Source organism: Oncorhynchus clarkii, chromosome 5, assembly GCF_045791955.1.
Source record: "Oncorhynchus clarkii lewisi isolate Uvic-CL-2024 chromosome 5, UVic_Ocla_1.0, whole genome shotgun sequence".
Taxonomy (NCBI): domain Eukaryota; kingdom Metazoa; phylum Chordata; class Actinopteri; order Salmoniformes; family Salmonidae; genus Oncorhynchus; species Oncorhynchus clarkii.
The window spans coordinates 29334201-29360672 of NC_092151.1; the positions used below are offsets into that span (position 1 = coordinate 29334201).

General features: G+C 54.0%; 1 protein-coding gene across 2 annotated transcripts in view; it reads left to right on the forward strand.

Moving 5' to 3' along the window:
• Positions 1 to 26472, forward strand: part of LOC139408630 (ras-related protein Rab-14) — a 59314-nt gene that overhangs the window by 25689 nt on the left and 7153 nt on the right. The window lies entirely within an intron of this gene.

The window sequence follows — 26472 nt, forward strand, 5'->3', positions numbered from 1 at the left end:
CGCTCTCTCTCATCTTGTGTGTCTCTCGCTCTCTCTCATCTTGTGTGTCTCTCGCTCTCTCTCATCTTGTGTGTCTCTCGCTCTCTCTCGCCTTGTGTGTGTCTCTCGCTCTCTCTCGCCTTGTGTGTGTGTCTCTCGCTCTCTCTCGCCTTGTGTGTGTGTGTCTCTCGCTCTCTCTCGCCTTGTGTGTGTGTGTCTCTCGCTCTCTCTCGCCTTGTGTGTGTCTCTCGCTCTCTCTCGCCTTGTGTGTGTGTCTCTCGCTCTCTCTCGCCTTGTGTGTGTGTCTCTCGCTCTCTCTCGCCTTGTGTGTGTGTCTCTCGCTCTCTCTCGCCTTGTGTGTGTGTCTCTCGCTCTCTCTCGCCTTGTGTGTGTGTGTCTCTCGCTCTCTCTCGCCTTGTGTGTGTGTCTCTCGCTCTCTCTCGCCTTGTGTGTGTGTCTCTCGCCTTGTGTGTGTGTCTCTCGCCTTGTGTGTGTCTCTCGCCTTGTGTGTGTGTCTCTCGCCTTGTGTGTGTCTCTCGCCTTGTGTGTCTCTCGCTCTCTCTCGCCTTGTGTGTGTCGCTCGCTCGCTCTCTCTCGCCTTGTGTGTGTCGCTCGCTCGCTCTCTCTCGCCTTGTGTGTGTCGCTCGCTCGCTCTCTCTCGCCTTGTGTGTGTCTCTCGCTCGCTCTCTCTCGCCTTGTGTGTGTCTCTCGCTCGCTCTCTCTCGCCTTGTGTGTGTCTCTCGCTCGCTCTCTCTCGCCTTGTGTGTGTCTCTCGCTCGCTCTCTCTCGCCTTGTGTGTGTCTCTCGCTCTCTCGCCTTGTGTGTGTCGCTCGCTCGCTCTCTCTCGCGCTCTCTCTCGCTCTCTCTCGCTCTCTCTCGCTCTCGCTCTCTCTCGCTCTCTCTCGCTCTCTCTCGCTCTCGCTCGCTCTCGCTCTCTCTCGCTCTCTCTCGCTCTCTCTCGCTCTCGCTCTCTCTCGCTCTCGCTCTCTCTCGCTCGCTCTCGCTCTCTCTCTCTCGCCTTGTGTGTCTCTCGCTCTCTCTCGCTCTCTCTCTCTCACCTTGTGTCTCTCGCTCTCTCTCTCGCTCTCTCTCGCCTTGTGTGTCTCTCGCTCTCTCTCTCTCGCCTTGTGTCTTTCGCTCTCGCCTTGTGTGTCTCTCGCTCTCTCTCGCCTTGTGTGTGTGTGTCTCTCGCCTTGTGTGTGTGTCTCTCGCCTTGTGTGTGTCTCTCGCTCTCTCTCGCCTTGTGTGTGTCTCTCGCTCTCTCTCGCCTTGTGTGTGTCTCTCGCTCTCTCTCGCCGTGTGTGTCTCTCGCTCTCTCTCGCCGTGTGGGTCTCTCGCTCTCTCTCGCCGTGTGGGTCTCTCGCTCTCTCTCGCCGTGTGGGTCTCTCGCTCTCTCTCGCCGTGTGGGTCTCTCGCTCTCTCTCGCCGTGTGGGTCTCTCGCTCTCTCTCGCCGTGTGGGTCTCTCGCTCTCTCTCGCCGTGTGGGTCTCTCGCTCTCTCTCGCCGTGTGGGTCTCTCGCTCTCTCTCGCCGTGTGGGTCTCTCGCTCTCTCTCGCCGTGTGGGTCTCTCGCTCTCTCTCGCCGTGTGGGTCTCTCGCTCTCTCTCGCCGTGTGGGTCTCTCGCTCTCTCTCGCCGTGTGGGTCTCTCGCTCTCTCTCGCCTCGTGTGTGTCTCTCGCTCTCTCTCGCCTTGTGTGTGTGTCTCTCGCTCTCTCTCGCCTTGTGTGGGTCTCTCGCTCTCATCTTGTCTCTCGCTCTCTCTCTTTCTCTCTCTCGCCTTGTGTGTGTCGCTCGCTCTCTCTCGCCTTGTGTGTGTCTCTCGCTCGCTCTCTCTCGCCTTGTGTGTGTCTCTCGCTCGTTCTCTCTCGCCTTGTGTGTCGCGCTCGCTCTCTCTCGCCTTGTGTGTCGCTCTCTCTCGCTCTCGCTCGCTCGCTCTCTCTCGCTCTCTCTCTCTCGCCTTGTGTGTCTCTCGCTCTCTCTCTCTCGCCTTGTGTGTCTCTCGCTCTCTCTCTCTCTCTCGCCTTGTGTGTGTGTGTCTCTCGCCTTGTGTGTGTGTCTCTCGCCTTGTGTGTGTCTCTCGCTCTCTCTCGCCTTGTGTGTGTCTCTCGCTCTCTCTCGCCGTGTGTGTCTCTCGCTCTCTCTCGCCGTGTGGGTCTCTCGCTCTCTCTCGCCGTGTGTGTCTCTCGCTCTCTCTCGCCGTGTGGGTCTCTCGCTCTCTCTCGCCGTGTGGGTCTCTCGCTCTCTCTCGCCGTGTGGGTCTCTCGCTCTCTCTCGCCGTGTGGGTCTCTCGCTCTCTCTCGCCGTGTGGGTCTCTCGCTCTCTCTCGCCGTGTGGGTCTCTCGCTCTCTCTCGCCGTGTGGGTCTCTCGCTCTCTCTCGCCGTGTGGGTCTCTCGCTCTCTCTCGCCGTGTGGGTCTCTCGCTCTCTCTCTCGCTCTCTCTCACCTTGTGTGTCTCTCGCTCTCTCTCACCTTGTGTGTCTCTCGCTCTCTCTCTCTCTCGCTCTCTCTCGCCTTGTGTGTCTCTCGCTCTCTCTCTCGCTCTCTCTCACCTTGTGTGTGTCTCTCGCTCTCTCTCGCCGTGTGTGTGTCTCTCGCCTTGTCTGTGTCTCTCGCTCTCTCTCGCCGTGTGTGTGTCTCTCGCCTTGTGTGGGTCTCTCGCTCTCTCTCGCCTTGTGTGGGTCTCTCGCTCTCTCTCGCCTTGTGTGGGTCTCTCGCTCTCTCTCGCCGTGTGGGTCTCTCGCTCTCTCTCGCCGTGTGGGTCTCTCGCTCTCTCTCGCCGTGTGGGTCTCTCGCTCTCTCTCGCCGTGTGGGTCTCTCGCTCTCTCTCGCCGTGTGGGTCTCTCGCTCTCTCTCGCCGTGTGGGTCTCTCGCTCTCTCTCGCCGTGTGGGTCTCTCGCTCTCTCTCGCCGTGTGGGTCTCTCGCTCTCTCTCGCCGTGTGGGTCTCTCGCTCTCTCTCGCCGTGTGGGTCTCTCGCTCTCTCTCGCCGTGTGGGTCTCTCGCTCTCTCTCGCCTCGTGTGTGTCTCTCGCTCTCTCTCACCTCGTGTGTGTCTCTCGCTCTCTCTCGCCTTGTGTGTGTGTCTCTCGCTCTCTCTCGCCTTGTGTGGGTCTCTCGCTCTCTCTCGCCTTGTGTGGGTCTCTCGCTCTCATCTTGTCTCTCGCTCTCTCTCTTTCTCTCTCTCGCCTTGTGTGTGTCGCTCGCTCTCTCTCGCCTTGTGTGTGTCTCTCGCTCGCTCTCTCTCGCCTTGTGTGTGTCTCTCGCTCGTTCTCTCTCGCCTTGTGTGTCGCGCTCGCTCTCTCTCGCCTTGTGTGTCGCTCTCTCTCGCTCTCGCTCGCTCGCTCTCTCTCGCTCTCTCTCTCTCGCCTTGTGTGTCTCTCGCTCTCTCTCTCTCGCCTTGTGTGTCTCTCGCTCTCTCTCTCTCTCTCGCCTTGTGTGTCTCTCGCTCTCTCTCTCTCGCTCTCTCTCGCCTTGTGTGTCTCTCGCTCTCTCTCTCGCTCTCTCTCACCTTGTGTGTGTCTCTCGCTCTCTCTCGCCGTGTGTGTGTCTCTCGCCTTGTCTGTGTCTCTCGCTCTCTCTCGCCGTGTGTGTGTCTCTCGCCTTGTGTGGGTCTCTCGCTCTCTCTCGCCTTGTGTGGGTCTCTCGCTCTCTCTCGCCTTGTGTGGGTCTCTCGCTCTCATCTTGTCTCTCGCTCTCGCTCTTTCTCTCTCTCGTCTTGTGTGTGTCTCTCGCTCTCTCTTGCCTTGTGTGTCTCTCGCTCTCTCTCGCCTTGTGTCTTTCGCTCTCGCCTTGTGTGTGTCTCTCTCGCTCTCTCTCTCGCCTTGTGTCTCTCTCGCTCTCTCTCTCGCCTTGTGTGTGTGTCGCTCTCTCTCGCCTTGTGTGGCTCTCGCTCTCATCTTGTGTCTCTCGCTCTCTCTTTCTCTCTCTCGCCTTGTGTGTCTCTCTCGCTCTCTCTCTCACCTTGTGTGTCTCTCTCGCTCTCTCTCTCACCTTGTGTGGCTCTCTCGCTCTCTCTCTCACCTTGTGTGGCTCTCTCGCTCTCTCTCTCACCTTGTGTGGCTCTCTCTCTCACCTTGTGTGTCTCTCTCGCTCTCTCTCACCTTGTGTGTCTCTCTCGCTCTCTCTCTCTCACCTTGTGTGTCGCTCTCTCTCTCGCTCTCTCTCTCTCACCTTGTCTCTCTCTCGCTCTCTCTCTCTCGCCTTGTGTCTCTCTCTCGCTCTCTCTCGCCTTGTGTGTCTCTCGCTCTCTCTCGCCTTGTGTGTCTCTCGCTCTCTCTCTCGCTCTCTCTCGCCTTGTGTGTCTCTCGCTCGCTCTCTCTCTCGCTCTCTCTCGCCTTGTGTTTTTCGCTCTCACCTTGTGTGTCTCTCTTGGTCTCTCTCTCACCTTGTGTGTCGCTCTCTCTCGCTCTCTCTCGCTCTCTCTCACCTTGTGTCTCTCTCGCTCTCTCTCGCTCTCTCTCGCTCTCTCTCTCTCACCTTGTGTGTCTCTCTCGCTCTCTCTCGCCTTGTGTGGGTCTCTCGCTCTCTCTCGCCTTGTGTGGGTCTCTCGCTCTCTCTCGCCTTGTGTGGGTCTCTCGCTCTCTCTCGCCTTGTGTGGGTCTCTCGCTCTCTCTCGCCTTGTGTGGGTCTCTCGCTCTCATCTTGTGTCTCTCGCTCTCTCTCTTTCTCTCTCTCGCCTTGTGTGTCTCTCTCGCTCTCTCTCTCACCTTGTGTGTCTCTCTCGCTCTCTCTCTCACCTTGTGTGTCTCTCTCGCTCTCTCTCTCACCTTGTGTGGCTCTCTCTCTCACCTTGTGTGGCTCTCTCTCTCACCTTGTGTGTCTCTCTCGCTCTCTCTCTCACCTTGTGTGTCTCTCTCGCTCTCTCTCACCTTGTGTGTCGCTCTCTCTCTCGCTCTCTCTCTCTCACCTTGTGTGTCGCTCTCTCTCTCGCTCTCTCTCTCTCACCTTGTGTGTCGCTCTCTCTCTCGCTCTCTCTCTCTCACCTTGTGTCTCTCTCTCGCTCTCTCACCTTGTGTCTCTCTCTCGCTCTCTCTCGCTGTCTCTCTCTCGCTCTCTCTCGCTCTCTCTCACCTTGTGTCTCTCTCTCGCTCTCTCTCTCTCACCTTGTGTCTCTCTCTCGCTCTCTCGCTCTCTCTCTCTCACCTTGTGTCTCTCTCTCTCGCTCTCTCTCTCGCTCTCTCTCGCCTTGTGTCTTTCGCTCTCGCCTTGTGTGTGTCTCGCTCTCTCTCTCGCCTTGTGTCTCGCTCTCTCTCTCTCGCCTTGTGTGTGTGTCGCTCTCTCTCGCCTTGTGTGTGTCTCTCGCTCTCTCTCTCGCCTTGTGTGTCTCTCGCTCTCTCTCTCGCCTTGTGTGTCTCTCGCTCTCTCTCTCGCCTTGTGTGTGTGTGTGTCTCTCGCTCTCTCTCTCGCCGTGTGTGTGTCTCTCGCTCTCTCTCTCGCCTTGTGTGTGTGTCTCGCTCTCTCTCTCGCCTTGTGTGTGTGTCTCGCTCTCTCTCTCGCCTTGTGTGTGTGTCTCGCTCTCTCTCTCGCCTTGTGTCTTGCTCTCTCTCTCTCGCCTTGTGTGTGTCTCTCGCTCTCTCTCTCGCCTTGTGTGTGTCTCTCGCTCTCTCTCTCGCCTTGTGTGTGTCTCTCGCTCTCTCTCTCTCCTTGTGTGTCTCTCGCTCTCTCTCTCGCCTTGTGTGTCTCTCGCTCTCTCTCTCGCCTTGTGTGTCTCTCGCTCTCTCTCTCGCCTTGTGTGTGTGTCTCGCTCTCTCTCTCGCCTTGTGTGTGTCTCTCGCCTTGTGTGTGTGTCTCTCGCTCTCTCTCGCCTTGTGTGTCTCTCGCTCTCTCTCTCGCTCTCTCTCGCCTTGTGTGTGTCTCGCTCTCTCTCTCTCGCCTTGTGTCTCTCTCGCTCTCTCTCTCTCGCCTTGTGTCTCTCTCGCTCTCTCTCTCGCCTTGTGTGTGTGTGTCGCTCTCTCTCGCCTTGTGTGGCTCTCGCTCTCATCTTGTGTCTCTCGCTCTCTCTCTTTCTCTCTCTCGCCTTGTGTGTCTCTCTCGCTCTCTCTCTCTCACCTTGTGTGTCTCTCTCGCTCTCTCTCTCTCACCTTGTGTCGCTCTCTCTCTCTCGCTCTCTCTCGCTCTCTCTCTCACCTTGTGTCTCTCTCTCTCGCTCTCTCTCGCTCTCTCTCGCTCTCTCTCGCTCTCTCTCTCTCTCACCTTGTGTCTCTCTCGCTCTCTCTCGCCTTTTGTGTCTCTCGCTCTCTCTCGCCTTGTGTGGGTCTCTCGCTCTCTCTCGCCTTGTGTGGGTCTCTCGCTCTCATCTTGTGTCTCTCGCTCTCGCTCTTTCTCTTGCCTTGTGTGTGTCTCTCGCTCTCATCTTGTGTCTCTCGCTCTCTCTCTTTCTCTCTCTCGCCTTGTGTCTCTCTCGCTCTCTCTCTCGCCTTGTGTGTCTCTCTCGCTCTCTCTCTCACCTTGTGTGTCTCTCTCGCTCTCTCTCACCTTGTGTGTCTCTCTCGCTCTCTCTCACCTTGTGTGTCGCTCTCTCTCTTGCTCTCTCTCTCTCACCTTGATCTCTCTCTCTCTCTCTCTCTCTCTCACCTTGTGTCTCTCTCTCGCTCTCTCTCGCTCTCTCTCTCTCACCTTGTGTCTCTCTCTCGCTCTCTCTCGCTCTCTCTCTCTCACCTTGTGTCTCGCTCTCTCTCTCGCTCTCTCTCGCCTTGTGTCTCTCGCTCTCTCTCTCTCTCACCTTGTGTCTCTTTCGCTCTCTCTCGCCTTTTGTGTCTCTCGCTCTCTCTCGCCTTGTGTGGGTCTCTCGCTCTCTCTCGCCTTGTGTGGGTCTCTCGCTCTCATCTTGTGTCTCTCGCTCTCGCTCTTTCTCTCTCTTGCCTTGTGTGTGTCTCTCGCTCTCATCTTGTGTCTCTCGCTCTCTCTCTTTCTCTCTCTCGCCTTGTGTCTCTCTCTCGCTCTCTCTCTCGCCTTGTGTGTCTCTCTCGCTCTCTCTCTCGCCTTGTGTGTCTCTCTCGCTCTCTCTCTCACCTTGTGTGTCTCTCTCGCTCTCTCTCACCTTGTGTGTCGCTCTCTCTCTCGCTCTCTCTCTCTCACCTTGATCTCTCTCTCGCTCTCTCTCTCTCTCACCTTGTGTCTCTCTCTCGCTCTCTCTCTCGCTCTCTCTCGCCTTGTGTCTTTCGCTCTCGCCTTGTGTGTGTCTCGCTCTCTCTCTCGCCTTGTGTGTGTCTCGCTCTCTCTCTCGCCTTGTGTGTGTGTGTGTCTCTCGCTCTCTCTCGCCTTGTATGTGTGTCTCGCTCTCTCTCTCGCCTTGTGTGTGTGTCTCGCTCTCTCTCTCGCCGTGTGTGTGTGTCTCTCTCTCTCTCGCCTTGTGTGTGTGTGTCTCGCTCTCTCTCTCGCCTTGTGTGTCTCGCTCTCTCTCTCAACTTGTGTGTGTCTCTCGCTCTCTCTCTCGCCTTGTGTGTGTGTCTCGCTCTCTCTCTCGCCTTGTGTCTCTCGCTCTCTCTCTCGCCTTGTGTCTCTCGCTCTCTCTCTCGCCTTGTGTGTGTCTCGCTCTCTCTCTCGCCTTGTGTGTGTCTCGCTCTCTCTCTCGCCTTGTGTGTGTCTCGCTCTCTCTCTCGCCTTGTGTGTGTGTTTCTCGCTCGCTCTCTCGCCTTGTGTGTGTCTCTCTCTCTCGCCGTGTGTGTGTCTCTCTCTCTCTCGCCGTGTGTCTTTCTCTCTCTCGCCATGTGTGTGTGTCTCTCGCTCTCGCTCTCTCTCTCGCCTTGTGTGTGTGTCTCTCTCTCGCCTTGTGTGTGTGTCTCTCTCTCTCGCCTTGTGTCTCTCTCTCTCTCTCTCGCCTTGTGTGTGTGTGTGTGTGTCTCTCTCTCTCTCGCCGTGTGTGTCTCTCTCTCTCTCGCCGTGTGTGTGTCTCTCTCTCTCTCTCGCCGTGTCTCTCTCTCTCTCTCTCTCTCTCTCTCTCTCTCTCTCTCTCTCTCTCTCTCTCTCTCTCTCTCTCTCTCTCTCTCTCGCCGTGTGTGTGTCTCTCTCGCCGTGTGTCTCTCTCTCTCGCCGTGTGTCTCTCTCTCTCTCTCGCCGTGTTTGTCTCTCTCTCTCTCTCGCCGTGTTTGTCTCTCTCTCTCTCTCGCCGTGTTTGTCTCTCTCTCTCTCTCGCCGTGTTTGTCTCTCTCTCTCTCTCGCCGTGTTTGTCTCTCTCTCTCGCCGTGTTTGTCTCTCTCTCTCGCCGTGTTTGTCTCTCTCTCTCTCGCCTTGTGTGTCTCTCTCTCTCGCCTTGTGTGTCTCTCTCTCTCTCTCGCCGTGTGTGTGTGTGTGCCTTGTGTGTGTGTCTCTCTCTCTCTCTCTCTCTCTCTCTCCTTGTGTGTGTGTGTGTCTCTCTCTCTCTCGCTGTGTGTCTCTCGCTCTCTCTCTCGCCTTGTGTGTGTGTGTCTCTCTCTCGCCTTGTGTGTGTGTCTCTCTCTCGCCTTGTTTCTCTCTCTCTCGCCGTGTGTGTGTGTGTCTCTCTATCTCTCTCTCGCGCGCCGTGTGTCTCTCTCTCTCTCTCTCTCTCGCCGTGTGTGTGTCTCTCTCTCTCTCGCCGTGTGTGTGTCTCTCTTTCTCTCTCGCCGTGTGTGTCTCTCTCGCCGTGTGTCTCTCTCTGTCTCGCCGTGTGTCTCTCTCTGTCTCGCCGTGTGTCTCTCTCTGTCTCGCCGTGTGTCTCTCTCTGTCTCGCCGTGTGTCTCTCTCTGTCTCGCCGTGTGTCTCTCTCTGTCTCGCCGTGTGTCTCTCTCTGTCTCGCCGTGTGTCTCTCTCTGTCTCGCCGTGTGTCTCTCTCTGTCTCGCCGTGTGTGTGTCTCTCTCGCCGTGTGTCTCTCTCTGTCTCGCCGTGTGTCTCTCTCTGTCTCGCCGTGTGTCTCTCTCTGTCTCGCCGTGTGTCTCTCTCTGTCTCGCCGTGTGTCTCTCTCTGTCTCGCCGTGTGTCTCTCTCTGTCTCGCCGTGTGTGTGTCTCTCTCGCTCGCCGTGTGTCTCTCTCTCTCTCGCCGTGTATGTGTCTCTCTCTCTCTCTCGCCGTGTGTGTGTCTCTCTCTCTCTCTCTCTCGCCGTGTGTGTCTCTCTCTCTCTCTCGCCGTGTGTCTCTCTCTCTCTCTCGCCGTGTGTCTCTCTCTCTCGCCGTGTGTGTGTCTCTCTCTCTCTCTCGCCGTGTTTGTGTCTCTCTCTCTCTCTCGCCGTGTATGTGTCTCTCTCTCTCTCTCGCCGTGTGTGTGTCTCTCTCTCTCTCTCTCTCGCCGTGTGTGTCTCTCTCTCTCTCTCGCCGTGTGTCTCTCTCTCTCTCTCGCCGTGTGTCTCTCTCTCTCGCCGTGTGTGTGTCTCTCTCTCTCTCTCGCCGTGTTTGTGTCTCTCTCTCTCTCGCTCGCCGTGTGTGTCTCTCTCTCTCTCTCGCCGTGTGTGTGTCTCTCTCTCGCCTTGTGTGTGTCTCTCTCTCTCTCTCGCCGTGTCTCTCTCTCTCTCTCTCGCCTTGTGTGTGTCTCTCTCTCTCTCGCCTTGTGTGTGTCTCTCTCTCTCTCTCGCCGTGTGTGTGTCTCTCTCTCTCTCTCTCTCTCTCTCGCCTTGTGTGTCTCTGTCTCTCTCTCTCTCTCTCGCCTTGTGTGTGTCTCTCTCTCTCTCTCGCCGTGTGTGTGTCTCTCTCTCGCCGTGTGTCTCTCTCTGTCTCTCTCTCGCTCTCTCTCTCTCGCCGTGTGTGTGTCTCTCTCTCTCTTTCGCCTTGTGTTTGTCTCTCTCTCTCTCGCCTTGTGTGTGTCTCTCTCTCTCTCTCGCCGTGTGTGTGTGTCTCTCTCTCTCTCTCTCTCTCTCTCTCGCCTTGTGTGTGTCTCTCTGTCTCTCTCTCTCTCTCGCCTTGTGTGTGTCTCTCTCTCTCTCTCTCGCCTTGTGTGTGTCTCTCTCTCGCCTTGTGTGTGTCTCTCTCTGTCTCTCTCTCTCTCTCTCGCCGTGTGTGTCTCTCTCTCTCTCTCTCGCCGTGTGTGTGTCTCTCTCTCTCTCTCTCGCCGTGTGTGTCTCTCTCTCTCGCCGTGTGTGTGTCTCTCTCTCTCGCCTTGTGTGGGTCTCTCGCTCTCATCTTGTGTCTCTCGCTCTCGCTCTTTCTCTTGCCTTGTGTGTGTCTCTCGCTCTCATCTTGTGTCTCTCGCTCTCTCTCTTTCTCTCTCTCGCCTTGTGTCTCTCTCTCGCTCTCTCTCTCGCCTTGTGTGTCTCTCTCGCTCTCTCTCTCACCTTGTGTGTCTCTCTCGCTCTCTCTCACCTTGTGTGTCGCTCTCTCTCTCGCTCTCTCTCTCACCTTGATCTCTCTCTCGCTCTCTCTCTCTCTCACCTTGTGTCTCTCTCTCGCTCTCTCTCGCTCTCTCTCTCTCACCTTGTGTCTCTCTCTCGCTCTCTCTCGCTCTCTCTCTCTCACCTTGTGTCTCGCTCTCTCTCTCGCTCTCTCTCTCTCACCTTGTGTCTCTCTCTCGCTCTCTCTCGCTCTCTCTCTCTCTCACCTTGTGTCTCTCTCGCTCTCTCTCGCCTTTTGTGTCTCTCGCTCTCTCTCGCCTTGTGTGGGTCTCTCGCTCTCTCTCGCCTTGTGTGGGTCTCTCGCTCTCATCTTGTGTCTCTCGCTCTCGCTCTTTCTCTCTCTTGCCTTGTGTGGGTCTCTCGCTCTCATCTTGTGTCTCTCGCTCTCGCTCTTTCTCTCTCTTGCCTTGTGTGTGTCTCTCGCTCTCTCTCTTTCTCTCTCTCGCCTTGTGTCTCTCTCTCGCTCTCTCTCTCGCCTTGTGTGTCTCTCTCGCTCTCTCTCTCACCTTGTGTGTCTCTCTCGCTCTCTCTCACCTTGTGTGTCGCTCTCTCTCTCGCTCTCTCTCTCTCACCTTGATCTCTCTCTCGCTCTCTCTCTCTCTCACCTTGTGTCTCTCTCTCGCTCTCTCTCTCGCTCTCTCTCGCCTTGTGTCTTTCGCTCTCGCCTTGTGTGTGTCTCGCTCTCTCTCTCGCCTTGTGTGTGTCTCGCTCTCTCTCTCGCCTTGTGTGTGTCTCGCTCTCTCTCTCTCGCCGTGTGTGTGTGTCTCTCGCTCTCTCTCGCCTTGTATGTGTGTCTCGCTCTCTCTCTCGCCTTGTGTGTGTGTCTCGCTCTCTCTCTCGCCGTGTGTGTGTGTCTCTCTCTCTCTCGCCTTTTGTGTGTGTGTCTCGCTCTCTCTCTCGCCTTGTGTGTCTCGCTCTCTCTCTCAACTTGTGTGTGTCTCTCGCTCTCTCTCTCGCCTTGTGTGTGTGTCTCGCTCTCTCTCTCGCCTTGTGTGTGTGTCTCGCTCTCTCTCTCGCCTTGTGTCTCTCGCTCTCTCTCTCGCCTTGTGTTTCTCGCTCTCTCTCTCGCCTTGTGTGTGTCTCGCTCTCTCTCTCGCCTTGTGTGTGTCTCGCTCTCTCTCTCGCCTTGTGTGTGTCTCGCTCTCTCTCTCGCCTTGTGTGTGTGTTTCTCGCTCGCTCTCTCGCCTTGTGTGTGTCTCTCTCTCTCGCCGTGTGTGTGTCTCTCTCTCTCTCGCCGTGTGTCTTTCTCTCTCTCGCCATGTGTGTGTGTCTCTCGCTCTCGCTCTCTCTCTCGCCTTGTGTGTGTGTCTCTCTCTCGCCTTGTGTGTGTGTCTCTCTCTCTCGCCTTGTGTGTCTCTCTCTCTCTCGTGTGTGTGTGTGTCTCTCTCTCTCTCTCGCCGTGTGTGTCTCTCTCTCTCTCGCCGTGTGTGTGTCTCTCTCTCTCTCTCTCTCGCCGTGTCTCTCTCTCTCTCGCCGTGTGTCTTTTGTGTGTGTGTCTCGCTTTCTCTCTCTCTCTCTCTCTCTCTCTCTCTCGCCTTGTGTGTGTCTCTCTCTCTCTCTCGCCGTGTGTGTGTCTCTCTCGCCGTGTGTCTCTCTGTCTCGCCGTGTGTCTCTCTCTGTCTCGCCGTGTGTGTGTCTCTCTCTCTCTCTCGCCGTGTGTGTGTCTCTCTCGCCGTGTGTCTCTCTCTCTCGCCTTGTGTGTGTCTCTCTCTCTCGCCTTGTGTGTGTCTCTCTCTCTCTCGCCGTGTTTGTCTCTCTCTCTCGCCGTGTTTGTCTCTCTCTCTCGCCTTGTGTCTCTCTCTCTCTCGCCTTGTGTGTCTCTCTCTCTCGCCTTGTGTGTCTCTCTCTCTCTCTCGCCGTGTGTGTGTGTGTGTGTGTGTGTGTGCCTTGTGTGTGTGTGCCTTGTGTGTGTGTCTCTCTCTCTCTCTCTCTCTCGCCTTGTGTGTGTGTGTGTCTCTCTCTCTCTCGCTGTGTGTCTCTCGCTCTCTCTCTCGCCTTGTGTGTGTGTGTGTCTCTCTCTCGCCTTGTGTGTGTGTCTCTCTCTCGCCTTGTGTGTCTCTCTCTCTCGCCGTGTGTGTGTGTGTCTCTCTATGTGTGTGTGTCTCTCGCTCTCGCTCTCTCTCGCCTTGTGTGTGTGTCTCTCTCTCGCCTTGTGTGTGTGTCTCTCTCTCTCGCCTTGTGTGTCTCTCTCTCTCTCTCTCGCCGTGTGTGTGTGTGTCTCTCTCTCTCTCGCCGTGTGTGTCTCTCTCTCTCTCGCCGTGTGTGTGTCTCTCTCTCTCTCTCGCCGTGTCTCTCTCTCTCTCTCGCCTTGTGTGTGTCTCTCTCTCTCGCCGTGTGTGTGTCTCTCTCGCCGTGTGTCTCTCTGTCTCGCCGTGTGTCTCTCTCTGTCTCGCCGTGTGTGTGTCTCTCTCTCTCTCTCGCCGTGTGTGTGTCTCTCTCGCCGTGTGTCTCTCTCTCTCGCCTTGTGTGTGTCTCTCTCTCTCGCCTTGTGTGTGTCTCTCTCTCTCTCGCCGTGTTTGTCTCTCTCTCTCGCCGTGTTTGTCTCTCTCTCTTCGTGTCTCTCTCTCTCTCGCCTTGTGTGTCTCTCTCTCTCGCCTTGTGTGTCTCTCTCTCTCTCTCGCCGTGTGTGTGTGTGTGTGTGTGTGTGTGCCTTGTGTGTGTGTCTCTCTCTCTCTCTCTCTCTCGCCTTGTGTGTGTGTGTGTCTCTCTCTCTCTCGCTGTGTGTCTCTCTCTCTCTCTCTCTCTCTCTCTCGCGCCGTGTGTCTCTCTCTCTCTCTCTCTCGCGCCGTGTGTCTCTCTCTCTCTCGCCGTGTGTGTGTCTCTCTCTCTCTCGCCGTGTGTGTGTCTCTCTCTCTCGCCGTGTGTGTGTCTCTCTCTCTCTCGCCGTGTGTGTGTCTCTCTTTCTCTCTCGCCGTGTGTGTCTCTCTCGCCGTGTGTCTCTCTCTGTCTCGCCGTGTGTCTCTCTCTGTCTCGCCGTGTGTCTCTCTCTGTCTCGCCGTGTGTCTCTCTTTGTCTCGCCGTGTGTCTCTCTCTGTCTCGCCGTGTGTGTGTGTCTCTCTCGCCGTGTGTCTCTCTCTGTCTCGCCGTGTGTCTCTCTGTCTCGCCGTGTGTCTCTCTCTGTCTCGCCGTGTGTCTCTCTGTCTCGCCGTGTGTGTGTCTCTCTCTGTCTCGCCGTGTGTGTGTCTCTCTCGCTCGCCGTGTGTCTCTCTCTCTCTCTCGCCGTGTATGTGTCTCTCTCTCTCTCTCGCCGTGTGTGTGTCTCTCTCTCTCTCTCTCTCTCGCCGTGTGTCTCTCTCTCTCTCTCTCTCGCCGTGTGTCTCTCTCTCTCTCTCTCGCCGTGTGTGTCTCTCTCTCTCTCTCGCCGTGTGTGTCTCTCTCTCTCGCCGTGTGTCTCTCTCTTTCTCTCTCGCCGTGTGTCTCTCTCTCTCTCTCGCCGTGTGTCTCTCTCTCTCTCTCGCCGTGTGTCTCTCTCTCTCTCTCGCCGTGTGTGTCTCTCTCTCTCTCTCTCGCCGTGTTTGTGTCTCTCTCTCTCTCTCTCGCCGTGTTTGTGTCTCTCTCTCTCTCTCGCCGTGTGTGTGTCTCTCTCTCGCCTTGTGTGTGTCTCTCTCTCTCTCTCGCCGTGTCTCTCTCTCTCTCTCTCGCCTTGTGTGTGTCTCTCTCTCTCTCTCGCCGTGTGTGTGTCTCTCTCTCTCTCTCTCTCGCCTTGTGTGTCTCTCTCTCTCTCGCCTTGTGTGTGTCTCTCTCTCTCTCTCGCCGTGTGTGTGTCTCTCTCTCGCCGTGTGTCTCTCTCTGTCTCTCTCTCGCTCTCTCTCTCTCGCCGTGTGTGTCTCTCTCTCTCTTTCGCCTTGTGTTTGTCTCTCTCTCTCTCGCCTTGTGTGTGTCTCTCTCTCTCTCTCGCCGTGTGTGTGTCTCTCTCTCTCTCTCTCTCTCTCGCCTTGTGTGTGTCTCTCTGTCTCTCTCTCTCTCTCGCCTTGTGTGTGTCTCTCTCTCTCTCTCGCCTTGTGTGTGTCTCTCTCTCGCCTTGTGTGTGTCTCTCTCTCGCCGTGTGTCTCTCTCTGTCTCTCTCTCTCTCTCTCGCCGTGTGTGTCTCTCTCTCTCTCGCCGTGTGTGTCTCTCTCTCTCTCTCTCGCCGTGTGTGTCTCTCTCTCTCTCTCTCGCCGTGTGTGTCTCTCTCTCTCGCCGTGTGTGTGTCTCTCTCTCTCTCTCGCTGTGTGTGTGTCTCTCTCTCTCTCTCGCCGTGTGTGTGTCTCTCTCTCTCGCCTTGTGTGTGTCTCTCTCTCTCGCCGTGTTTGTCTCTCTCTCTCTCGCTGTGTTTGTCTCTCTCTCTCGCCGTGTTTGTCTCTCTCTCTCGCCGTGTTTGTCTCTCTCTCTCTCGCCTTGTGTGTCTCTCTCTCTCGCCTTGTGTGTCTCTCTCTCTCGCCTTGTGTGTCTCTATCTCTCTCTCGCCTTGTGTGTGTGTGTGTGTGTGCCTTGTGTGTGTCTCTCTCTCTCTCTCTCTCTCTCGCCGTGTGTGTGTCTCTCTCTCTCTCGCCTTGTGTGTCTCTCTCTCGCCGTGTGTGTGTCTCTCTCTCGCCTTGTGTGTGTCTCTCTCTCTCGCCTTGTGTGTGTCTCTCTCTCTCTCTCGCCGTGTCTCTCTCTCTCTCTCTCGCCGTGTCTCTCTCTCTCGCCTTGTGTGTCTCTCTCTCTCTCTCGCCGTGTGTCTCTCTCTCTCTCTCTCGCCGTGTGTGTGTCTCTCTCTCTCTCTCTCGCCGTGTTTGTGTCTCTCTCTCTCTCTCGCCGTGTGTGTCTCTCTCTCTCTCACCGTGTGTGTCTCTCTCTCTCTCTCGCCGTGTGTGTGTCTCTCTCTCGCCTTGTGTGTGTCTCTCTCTCTCTCTCGCCGTGTCTCTCTCTCTCTCTCTCGCCTTGTGTGTCTCTCTCTCTCTCTCGCCGTGTGTCTCTCTCTCTCGCCGTGTGTGTGTCTTTCTCTCTCTCTCGCCGTGTGTGTGTCTCTCTCTCTCTCTCGCCGTGTGTGTGTCTCTCTCTCTCTCTCGCCTTGTGTGTCTCTGTCTCTCTCTCTCTCTCTCGCCTTGTGTGTGTCTCTCTCTCTCTTTCGCCTTGTGTTTGTCTCTCTCTCTCTCGCCGTGTGTGTCTCTCTCTCTCTCTCGCCGTGTGTGTGTGTGTCTCTCTCTCTCTCTCTCTCTCTCTCGCCTTGTGTGTGTCTCTCTCTCGCCTTGTGTGTGTCTCTCTCTCGCCGTGTGTGTGTCTCTCTCACCGTGTGTCTCTCTCTGTCTCTCTCTCTCTCTCTCTCGCCGTGTGTCTCTCTCTCTCGCCGTGTGTGTGTCTCTCTCTCTCTCTCGCCGTGTGTGTCTCTCTCTCTCGCCGTGTGTGTCTTTCTCTCTCTCTCGCCGTGTGTGTGTCTCTCTCTCTCTCTCTCGCCGTGTGTGTGTCTCTCTCTCTCTCTCTCTCGCCGTGTGTGTGTCTCTCTCTCTCTCTCTCGCCGTGTGTGTCTCTCTCTCTCTCTCTCGCCGTGTGTGTCTCTCTCTCTCGCCGTGTGTGTCTCTCTCTCTCGCCGTGTTTCTCTCTCTCTCTCGCCGTGTTTCTCTCTCTCTCTCGCCGTGTTTGTCTCTCTCTCTCGCCGTGTTTGTCTCTCTCTCTCGCCTTGTGTCTCTCTCTCTCGCCTTGTGTGTCTCTCTCTCTCGCCTTGTGTGTCTCTATCTCTCTCTCGCCTTGTGTGTGTGTGTGTGTGTGTGTGCCTTGTGTGTGTCTCTCTCTCTCTCTCTCTCTCTCTCGCCTTGTGTGTGTGTGTGTGTCTCTCTCTCTCTCTCGCCGTGTGTGTCTCTCTCGCTCTCTCCCTCGCCGTGTGTGTCTCTCTCGCTCTCTCTCTCGCCGTGTGTCTCGCTCTCTCTCTCTCGCCGTGTGTCTCTCTCGCTCTCTCTCTCTCGCCGTGTGTCTCTCGCTCTCTCTCTCTCGCCGTGTGTGTCTCTCGCTCTCTCTCTCTCGCCGTGTGTCTCTCTCGCTCTCTCTCTCTCGCCGTGTGTCTCTCTCGCTCTCTCTCTCTCGCCGTGTGTCTCTCTCGCTCTCTCTCTCGCCTTGTGTGTGTGTCTCGCTCTCTCTCTCGCCTTGTGTGTGTGTCTCTCGCCTTGTGTGTGTGTCTCTCGCTCTCTCGCCTTGTGTGTCTCTCGCTCTCTCTCTCGCTCTCTCTCGCCTTGTGTGTCTCTCGCTCTCTCTCTCGCTCTCTCTCGCCTTGTGTTTTTCGCTCTCGCCTTGTGTGTGTCTCGCTCTCTCTCTCTCGCCTTGTGTGTGTGTGTGTCGCTCTCTCTCGCCTTGTGTGGCTCTCGCTCTCATCTTGTGTCTCTCGCTCTCTCTCTTTCTCTCTCTCGCCTTGTGTGTCTCTCTCGCTCTCTCTCTCTCACCTTGTGTGTCTCTCTCGCTCTCTCTCTCTCACCTTGTGTGTCTCTCTCGCTCTCTCTCTCTCACCTTGTGTGTCGCTCTCTCTCTCTCTCGCTCTCTCTCGCTCTCTCTCTCTCACCTTGTGTCTCTCGCTCTCTCTCGCTCTCTCTCGCTCTCTCTCGCTCTCTCTCGCTCTCTCTCTCGCTCTCTCGCTCTCTCGCGCTCTCTCTCTCGCTCTCTCGCTCTCTCTCGCTCTCTCTCTCTCACCTTGTGTCTCTCTCGCTCTCTCTCGCCTTTTGTGTCTCTCGCTCTCTCTCGCCTTGTGTGGGTCTCTCGCTCTCTCTCGCCTTGTGTGGGTCTCTCGCTCTCATCTTGTGTCTCTCGCTCTCTCTCTTTCTCTCTCTCGCCTTGTGTGTGTCTCTCGCTCTCATCTTGTGTCTCTCGCTCTCTCTCTTTCTCTCTCTCGCCTTGTGTCTCTCTCTCGCTCTCTCTCTCGCCTTGTGTGTCTCTCTCGCTCTCTCTCTCGCCTTGTGTGTCTCTCTCGCTCTCTCTCTCGCCTTGTGTGTCTCTCTCGCTCTCTCTCTCACCTTGTGTGTCTCTCTCGCTCTCTCTCTCACCTTGTGTGTCTCTCTCGCTCTCTCTCTCACCTTGTGTGTCGCTCTCTCTCTCTCTCACCTTGTGTCTCTCTCGCTCTCTCTCGCTCTCTCTCTCTCACCTTGTGTCTCTCTCTCGCTCTCTCTCGCTCTCTCTCGCCTTGTCTTTCGCTCTCGCCTTGTGTGTGTCTCGCTCTCTCTCTCGCCTTGTGTGTGTCTCGCTCTCTCTCTCGCCTTGTGTGTGTCTCGCTCTCTCTCTCGCCTTGTGTGTCTCGCTCTCTCTCTCGCCTTGTGTGTCTCGCTCTCTCTCTCGCCATGTGTGTGTCTCGCTCTCTCTCTCGCCTTGTGTCTCGCTCTCTCTCTCTCGCTTTGTGTGTGTGTCGCTCTCTCTCGCCTTGTGTGTCTCTCGCTCTCTCTCTCTCGCCTTGTGTCTCTCGCTCTCTCTCGCCTTGTGTGTGTGTCTCTCGCTCTCTCTCTCGCCTTGTGTGTGTGTCTCTCGCTCTCTCTCTCGCCTTGTGTGTGTGTCTCTCGCTCTCTCTCTCGCCTTGTGTGTGTGTCTCTCGCTCTCTCTCTCGCCTTGTGTGTGTGTCTCTCGCTCTCTCTCGCCTTGTGTGTGTGTCTCGCTCTCTCTCTCGCCTTGTGTGTGTGTCTCGCTCTCTCTCTCGCCTTGTGTGTGTGTGTCTCTCTCTCTCTCTCTCTCGCCTTGTGTGTGTGTGTGTCTCTCTCTCTCTCTCTCTCGCCTTGTGTGTGTGTGTGTCTCGCTCTCTCTCTCAACTTGTGTGTGTCTCTCGCTCTCTCTCTCGCCTTGTGTGTGTGTCTCGCTCTCTCTCTCGCCTTGTGTGTGTGTCTCGCTCTCTCTCTCGCCTTGTGTGTGTGTGTCTCTCTCTCTCTCTCTCTCGCCTTGTGTGTGTGTGTGTGTCTCTCTCTCTCTCTCTCGCCTTGTGTGTGTGTGTGTCTCGCTCTCTCTCTCAACTTGTGTGTGTCTCTCGCTCTCTCTCTCGCCTTGTGTCTCTCTCTCTCTCTCTCTCTCGCCGTGTGTGTGTCTCTCTCTCTCTCGCCGTGTGTGTGTCTCTCTCGCCGTGTGTGTGTCTCTCTCGCCGTGTGTGTGTCTCTCTCGCCGTGTGTGTGTCTCTCTCGCCGTGTGTCTCTCTCTGTCTCGCCGTGTGTGTGTCTCTCTCTCTCGCCGTGTGTGTGTCTCTCTCTCTCTCTCGCCGTGTGTGTGTCTCTCTCGCCGTGTGTCTCTCTCTGTCTTGTGTGTGTGTGTCTCTCTCTCTCTCGCCGTGTGTGTGTGTGTCTCTCTCTCTCTCTCTCGCCGTGTGTCTCTCTCTCTCTCTCTCTCTCTCTCTCTCTCGCCGTGTGTGTGTCTCTCTCTCTCTCGCCGTGTGTGTGTCTCTCTCGCCGTGTGTGTGTCTCTCTCGCCGTGTGTGTGTCTCTCTCGCCGTGTGTGTGTCTCTCTCGCCGTGTGTCTCTCTCTGTCTCGCCGTGTGTGTGTCTCTCTCTCTCGCCGTGTGTGTGTCTCTCTCTCTCTCTCGCCGTGTGTGTGTCTCTCTCGCCGTGTGTCTCTCTCTGTCTCGCCGTGTGTGTGTCTCTCTCTCTCGCCGTGTGTCTCTCTCTCTCTCTCGCCGTGTGTCTCTCTCTCTCTCTCTCGCCGTGTGTGTGTCTCTCTCTCTCTCGCCGTGTGTGTCTCTCTCTCTCTCTCTCGCCGTGTGTGTGTCTCTCTCTCTCTCTCTCTCGCCGTGTGTGTGTCTCTCTCTCTCTCTCTCTCTCGCCGTGTGTGTGTCTCTCTCTCTCTCGCCGTGTGTGTGTCTCTCTCTCTCTCTCTCTCGCCGTGTGTGTGTCTCTCTCTCTCTCTCTCTCGCCGTGTGTGTCTCTCTCTCTCGCCGTGTGTCTCTCTCTCTCTCTCGCCGTGTGTCTCTCTCTCTCTCTCGCCGTGTGTCTCTCTCTCTCTCTCGCCGTGTGTCTCTCTCTCTCTCTCGCCGTGTGTCTCTCTCTCTCTCTCGCCGTGTGTCTCTCTCTTGCCGTGTGTGTGTCTCTCTCTCGCCTTGTGTGTGTCTCTCTCTCTCTCTCTCTCTCTCTGTGTGTGTGTCTCTCTCTCTCTCTCTCGCCTTGTGTGTGTCTCTCTTTCGCCTTGTGTGTGTCTCTCTTTCGCCTTGTGTGTGTCTCTCTCTCTCTCGCCGTGTTTGTCTCTCTCTCTCTCGCCGTGTTTGTCTCTCTCTCTCTCGCCGTGTTTGTCTCTCTCTCTCGCCTTGTGTGTGTGTGTGTGTGCCTTGTGTGTGTCTCTCTCTCTCTCTCTCGCCTTGTGTGTGTGTGTGTCTCTCTCTCGCCGTGTGTGTGTCTCTCTCTCTCTCGCCGTGTGTGTGTGTGTGTCTCTCTCTCTCTCGCCGTGTGTGTCTCTCGCTCTCTCTCTCTCGCCGTGTGTCTCTCTCGCTCTCTCTCTCTCGCCGTGTGTCTCTCTCGCTCTCTCTCTCTCGCCGTGTGTCTCTCTCGCTCTCTCTCTCTCGCCGTGTCTCTCTCGCTCTCTCTCTCTCGCCGTGTCTCTCTCGCTCTCTCTCTCTCGCCGTGTGTCTCTCTCGCTCTCTCTCTCTCGCCGTGTGTCTCTCTCGCTCTCTCTCTCTCGCCGTGTGTCTCTCTCGCTCTCTCTCTCTCGCCGTGTGTCTCTCTCGCTCTCTCTCTCGCCGTGTGTCTCTCTCGCTCTCTCTCTCTCGCCGTGTGTCTCTCTCGCTCTCTCTCTCTCTCGCCGTGTGTCTCTCTCGCTCTCTCTCTCTCGCCGTGTGTCTCTCTCGCTCTCTCTCTCTCTCGCCGTGTGTGTCTCTCGCTCTCTCTCTCTCGCCGTGTGTGTCTCTCGCTCTCGCCGTCTCTCTCTCGCCGCCTCTCTCGCCGTGTCTCTCTCTCTCGCCTTGTGTGTGTCTCTCTCTCTCGCCTTGTGTCTCTCTCTCTCTCTCGCCTTGTGTGTGTGTGTGTGTGTGTGTGTCTCTCTCTCTCTCTTACCGTGTGTGTGTGTCTCTCTCTCGCCTTGTGTGTGTGTGTGTCTCTCTCTCTCTCGCTGTGTGTCTCTCGCTCTCTCGCCGTGTGTGTCTCTCGCTCTCTCGCCGTGTGTGTCTCTCTCTCTTTCTCGCTGTGTGTCTCTCTCTCTCTCTCGCTGTGTGTCTCTCTCTCTCTCGCCGTGTGTGTCTCTCTCTCTCTCTCGCCGTGTGTGTCTCTCTCTCTCTCTCGCCGTGTGTGTCTCTCTCTCTCTCTCCGTGTGTGTGTGTCTCTCTCTCGCTCTCTCTTTCGCCGTGTGTGTGTGTCTCTCTCGCTCTCTCTCTCGCCGTGTGTGTGTGTCTCTCTCGCTCTCTCTCTCGCCGTGTGTGTGTGTCTCTCTCGCTCTCGCCGTGTGTGTGTGTCTCTCTCGCTCTCGCCGTGTGTGTGTGTCTCTCTCGCTCTCGCCGTGTGTGTGTGTCTCTCTCGCTCTCGCCGTGTGTGTGTGTCTCTCTCGCTCTCGCCGTGTGTGTCTCTCTCGCTCTCGCCGTGTGTGTCTCTCTCGCTCTCGCCGTGTGTGTCTCTCTCGCTCTCGCCGTGTGTGTCTCTCTCGCTCTCGCCGTGTGTCTCTCTCGCTCTCGCCGTGTGTGTCTCTCTCGCTCTCGCCGTGTGTGTCTCTCTCGCTCTCGCCGTGTGTGTCTCTCTCGCTCTCTCTCTCGCCGTGTGTGTCTCTCTCGCTCTCTCTCTCGCCGTGTGTGTCTCTCTCGCTCTCTCTCTCGCCGTGTGTGTCTCTCTCGCGCTCTCTCTCTCGCCGTGTGTGTCTCTCTCGCTCTCTCTCTCTCGCCGTGTGTCTCTCTCGCTCTCTCTCTCTCGCCGTGTGTCTCTCTCGCTCTCTCTCTCTCGCCGTGTGTCTCTCTCGCTCTCTCTCTCTCGCCGTGTCTCTCTCGCTCTCTCTCTCTCGCCGTGTGTCTCTCTCGCTCTCTCTCTCTCGCCGTGTGTCTCTCTCGCCGTGTGTCTCTCTCGCTCTCTCTCTCTCGCCGTGTGTCTCTCTCGCTCTCTCTCTCTCGCCGTGTGTCTCTCTCGCTCTCTCTCTCTCGCCGTGTGTCTCTCTCGCTCTCTCTCTCTCGCCGTGTCTCTCTCTCTCGCCGTGTCTCTCTCTCTCGCCGTGTCTCTCTCTCTCGCCGTGTCTCTCTCTCTCGCCGTGTCTCTCTCTCTCTCTCTCTCGCCGTGTCTCTCTCTCTCGCCGTGTCTCTCTCTCTCTCTCTCTCTCTCGCCGTGTCTCTCTCTCTCTCTCTCTCGCCGTGTGTCTCTCTCTCGCCGTGTGTGTGTCTCTCGCTCTCTCTCTCGCCTTGTGTGTGTCTCTCGCTCTCTGGTTTAGTGGTGGGACCAACAGCAATAATAATAGTAGTAGTGGACATGGGATTACCATTAACTACAACAACAATATTAATGAGAACAACAATACATTAAAGCAATAGTAGTGGACCAGTGTCAACATGACTGAAAACTGTGCTCACTGAGTCTGTACCTAGTCAATGTTTTCCTCAGTTTTCTATCAGTCACAGTGGTCAGATAGTCTGCCACCATGTACTTACTGTCTGTTTAGAGCCAAATATCATTGAAGTTTACTTTGATTTTTTGTGGTGTCTTTCCAATAGGTGATATATTTTTATTTTTGTTTTGTGATGATTTGGTTGGGCCAGATTTTCTGAGTGCTGTCCTGAGGCTCTATGGGGTTGGTTTGGGTTGGTGAACTGAGCCTCAGAACCAGCTGGCTGAGGGGACTCTTGTTTCATCTCTTGACATTGTAGAGCTGTGTGATGGAATGTTTTGGGGTCACTTGTTTTTAGATGGTTGTAAAATTTGATGGCTCTTTTTTCTATTTGAATGAGGAGGGGGTATTGGCCCAATTCTGCTCTACATGCGTTATTTGGAGTTTTTCTTTCCACTTGCAATACAGTCTTGCAAAACTCAGCATGCAGTATTTCAATTGGATGTTTGTCCCATTTGGTAAATTCATTATTAGAGATTGGACCCCATATTTCACTGCCATATAGAGCAATTGGTTCTATAACTGATAGAATCTGTCTCAAAATGTTTCAAATGGGAATTTTGATTTTGATGTTCCTTTTAATGGCATAGAATGCTCTTCTTGCTTTGTCTCTCAGCTCATTCACAGCCATGTGAAAGCTACCTGTGTTACTGATATTTAGTCCTAGATATGTGTAGTTTTTGGTGTGTTCTAATAGAACTGTGTCCAAATAGAATTGATATTTGTCATCCTTATTTCCAGACCTTTTTTGGAATATCATATATATTTTTTTTTAGGTTAACAGGTCTGACAGAACCTGTGAAGATGATCTAGGTGCTGCTGTAACCCCTCTTTAGTGGGAGACAGCAGCACCAGGTCATCTGCGTACAGCAGACACTTGATTTCAGTGTTGTGTAGGGTGATACCAAGTGCTGCCGATTCTTCTAATGTTTTTGCCAATTCATTAATGTAGATGTTAAATAGTGTTGGGCTTATTGGGCAGCCCTGTTTCACTCCCCGTCCCTGAGAGAAGAAGTCTGTTTGCTTGTTGCCAATTTTAACCGCACATTTGTTTTTAGTGTACATTGATTTAATAAAATCATATATGTTTTCCCTCCAATACCACTTTCTATTAGTTTATAAAAAAGATCTTTGTGCCAAATTGAATCGAATGCTTTCTTGAAATCTACAAAACACGAGTAGATTTTTCCTTTGTTTTGGTTTACTTGTTTATCAATTAGAGTGTGGAGGGTGTAAATGTGGTCTGTTGTATGATACTTTTTTAGAAATCCAATCTGGCTTCTGCTCAGGACGTTGTGTTCGTCAAGGAAATTACGTAGTCTGCTATTTATAATACTGCAGAGAATTTTCCCCAAGTTGTTGTTAACGCAAATTCCTCTGTAATTATTTGGGTCAAATTTGTCTCCGTTTTTATAGATCGGTGTGATCAATCCCTGGTTCCAAATATCGGGGAAAATACCTGCAGTGAGGATAATGTTTAAGAGTTTGAGTATTGTTGTAACTTTAATGTGTTACAGAGTTAATGTTTAAGTTTATTCATTGAGCTGTATCTAAAGATATTTCTTTACAGTTATTTCGAATATGTAATTGTATTGGGTTGTGTTGAATTACGGCTTTTTGACTGCAAGTTCCAGAATGCCTTGCGAGAGGAATGAGAGAAATAACGCGCCAATTATGTGCGAGTGATGGTGGCTGACTTTCCGATAGCATCTTACCTGCATTGCTCTGTACCAAAACAAAGTGGTTAAATGTAACGTGAACAAGTATTATTACTAAAAGAAGCTTTCGTATCAAACCCAATGTCCGAGTCATTACTTTGAAGTTAGTTAATCTAAAAAGTATAGCCAATTTGCATTTGTGGTCTGTATATTTGATCATTTCATTTAAAATACCATCAGCACCACAGGCCTTTTTGGGTTGGAGAGTGCGTAGTTTTTCCAATAATTCTTCTTCTGTAATTGGGGTATCCACAGGATTCTGATAGTCTTTGACTGCTGATTCAAGGATTTGTCATTTTTCTTGAATATCTTTTTGTTCTGGGCTCTTTGTTATATTGCTGTAGAGGTTTGGAAAGTGATTTCTCCACATATCCCCATTTTGGATAGCCAATTCCTCATGATGAGGCTTGTTTAATTTATTCCAATTCTCCCAGAAGTGGTTTGATTCTATGGATTCCTCAATTCCATCCAGCTGATTTCTAATGTGCTGTTCCTTTTTTGTTCTTAGGGTGTGTTTGTATTGCTTCAGTGTTACCCATATTGAAGGCCTATTTTTGTTGTCTGGTTCTCTAGGTTTTTGATTAGATATATTTCTCAATGACTTTCTTAGATTTTTGCAATCATTATCAAACGATTTTTCATTATCTGTTATTGCTAATTTGTCAAATATAAAGTTTATGTTCCAAACAGCCAAATATACACCTTCATTGCTATAGGAGAATGTTAAGGCTAAAAAGTTGTCCAGGAGAGATTGTATTTTTTGGCTACTAATTGCTTTGTGGTATGTCTGTACTGTTTGCACTCCATCTATAGGCCTGTTTTGTACCATGTAATTTATTGGGCTGTGATGCTTCATGGTTGGGTTCTGCTCTTCTCAGATACACTGTGACTTTACTGTGGTCTGAGAGAGGTGTTAGTGGGCTGACTGTGAAGGCTCTGAGAGACCTCTGGGTTTAGGTCGGTGAGGAAGTAGTCTACAGTGCTGCTGCCAAGGGATGAGCTGTAGGTGTACCTACCAAAAGAGTTCCCTCTCAGCCTACCATTTACTATGTACAGACCCAGTATTCGACAGAGCTTCACGAGCTGTACTCCGTTTTTGTTTTTCACTTTGTCATAGTTGTTTCTGTGGGGGTATGTAGGGAGTGAAAGGTTGTTTCTTTCTGGTAGGTGTTTATCCCCGTGACCGTTAATAGTGTCTTGTTCTTCTGCTGTTCTAGCATTCAGGCCTCCACAGACCAGTATGTTGCCTTTGGCCTGAAAGTGGCTAATTTCCCCCTCTAGAATGGAGAAACTCTCTTCACTGCAGTAGGGTGACTCTGAGGGGGGAATGTATGTGGCACAGAGGAAGATGTTTTTATCTGTCAAGATAGCCTCCTTGTTGATTTTTAACCATATAAAGAATTCTCCTGTTTTGATCAATTTGATTGAATTAGTTCAGATTTATACCATAGTAGCATTCCCCCTGAGTCTCTGCCCTGTGATTCCTTTTCATTTAGTGGATGGTATGATTATTTCCCTATAACCTAGTGGACAGCCAGTGGAAACATCACCTCTGCACCATGTTTCCTGTAGTACTACAATATCAACATCATCAATTTCTTTCAGGAAGTCTGGGTTTCTGCTCTTTCGTCCAAAAGCAGAGGACTTCAATCCTTGTAAATTCCAACATGCAACGTAAAAAGATTCCAAAACTTTATTTCAAAACAAAAATGTATTTTTCTTTACCTTCAAAATTAGACACACTCACAATCCAACAATAACTATTAAAATAAGATTTTTCTATTAAACAACTCTTATTATGCAAATGTGATTTGTTTATAATTTAAGATAGAATTTGTGTCATGCCACTTGGGTGGGTGTAGTGTGTGTGGAGTTATTGTGCTCTTCTTACCATAGGCAGAGGGTTATCACATGTGAGCATAGTAGACTCAGCATTTGTTTAATGTCACTCATTTGGTTGGTGGGGGCTGGGCCAGTTGCTCCTCTCACAGCCTGTGCGTAGCTCTGCCTGCTCGGCTGTGGCTCCTCCAAGTGTGGGTCTGCGGTGGGGTGCAGGGGGGTGGGAGGCCTCGTCTGGGTGGCTCTGAAGCTGGGCTGGGGTGGTCTGTGCAGTGCTGTGCTGGCTGTGGTGTGCATTGAGGTTGGTCGTGCTGTGGTCGTGGCTGGGTGGTCCGGGGTGTTGTCTCGGTGATCTTGGCGGGGTGGAGATTGCTCCGTGGTTCATGGGTGGAGAGGACGGACTGCGGTTTAAAGCAACGTCCTTGAGTCTTGGCAAGGATGGGGACTGTCTCCCTGTACAGGTGAACATGGTCATAGAGACAGTCCAGATCGAGGGTGGGCCAGGTGTACATTGGGTCGCAGGGCACAGTCCCGGGATAGGCTGGTGTTTATTCTTTGGATTGTGGCAGGGTGGAAGTCCTTCCTCTGTAGAAGGGTTGACACCACGATTCTTGAGTTGGGGAAGATTACGGAGGCCTTCTCAATCACTCCCCGTAGTGAAGTCGCCACCCTCTCCTGCTGAGCACGCAGGTCGTTGCTTCCGGTATGCATGATTATGTGGCTTGGCGACCCGAGATGGGCCTTATCAAGCAGCTCCATGGCACTCTGCGTTGTTGGGCACCACACCTTTCTGGTTTTGTGTCTAGGGAAAAGTTTATTCTCCTGAACAAACTTCCTATTTGAGTCCATCAACAGGACGATGTCAGCCAGTGTTTCTTCTGGACTAGAGGGGGTAGAGTGGGATCTGGTGGGAGTTGGAGCTGGGGTGTGGCAGGTCTGTGCCTGTGCCACTGTCAGTGTTAGGCTGTTCTGTGGGTTGGGGAGGAGGGGTGCAGCAGGCAGGGCTGGGGAAGCCTGGCTGGTTGATCTGGGCTCCTCTGCTGTGTGAGGGCAGGTCATAGAGTGGTGATCTAGCTGCTCCTGCAGCCTGTCCTCTGTTCTGTTCTCTTTCTCTCCTGCAGCTCCTCTCTTAGTGTGGTCAGATCGTGTGTGTGTGTCTCGTGCGCTCTCTCTCTCTCTCACTCATCTTG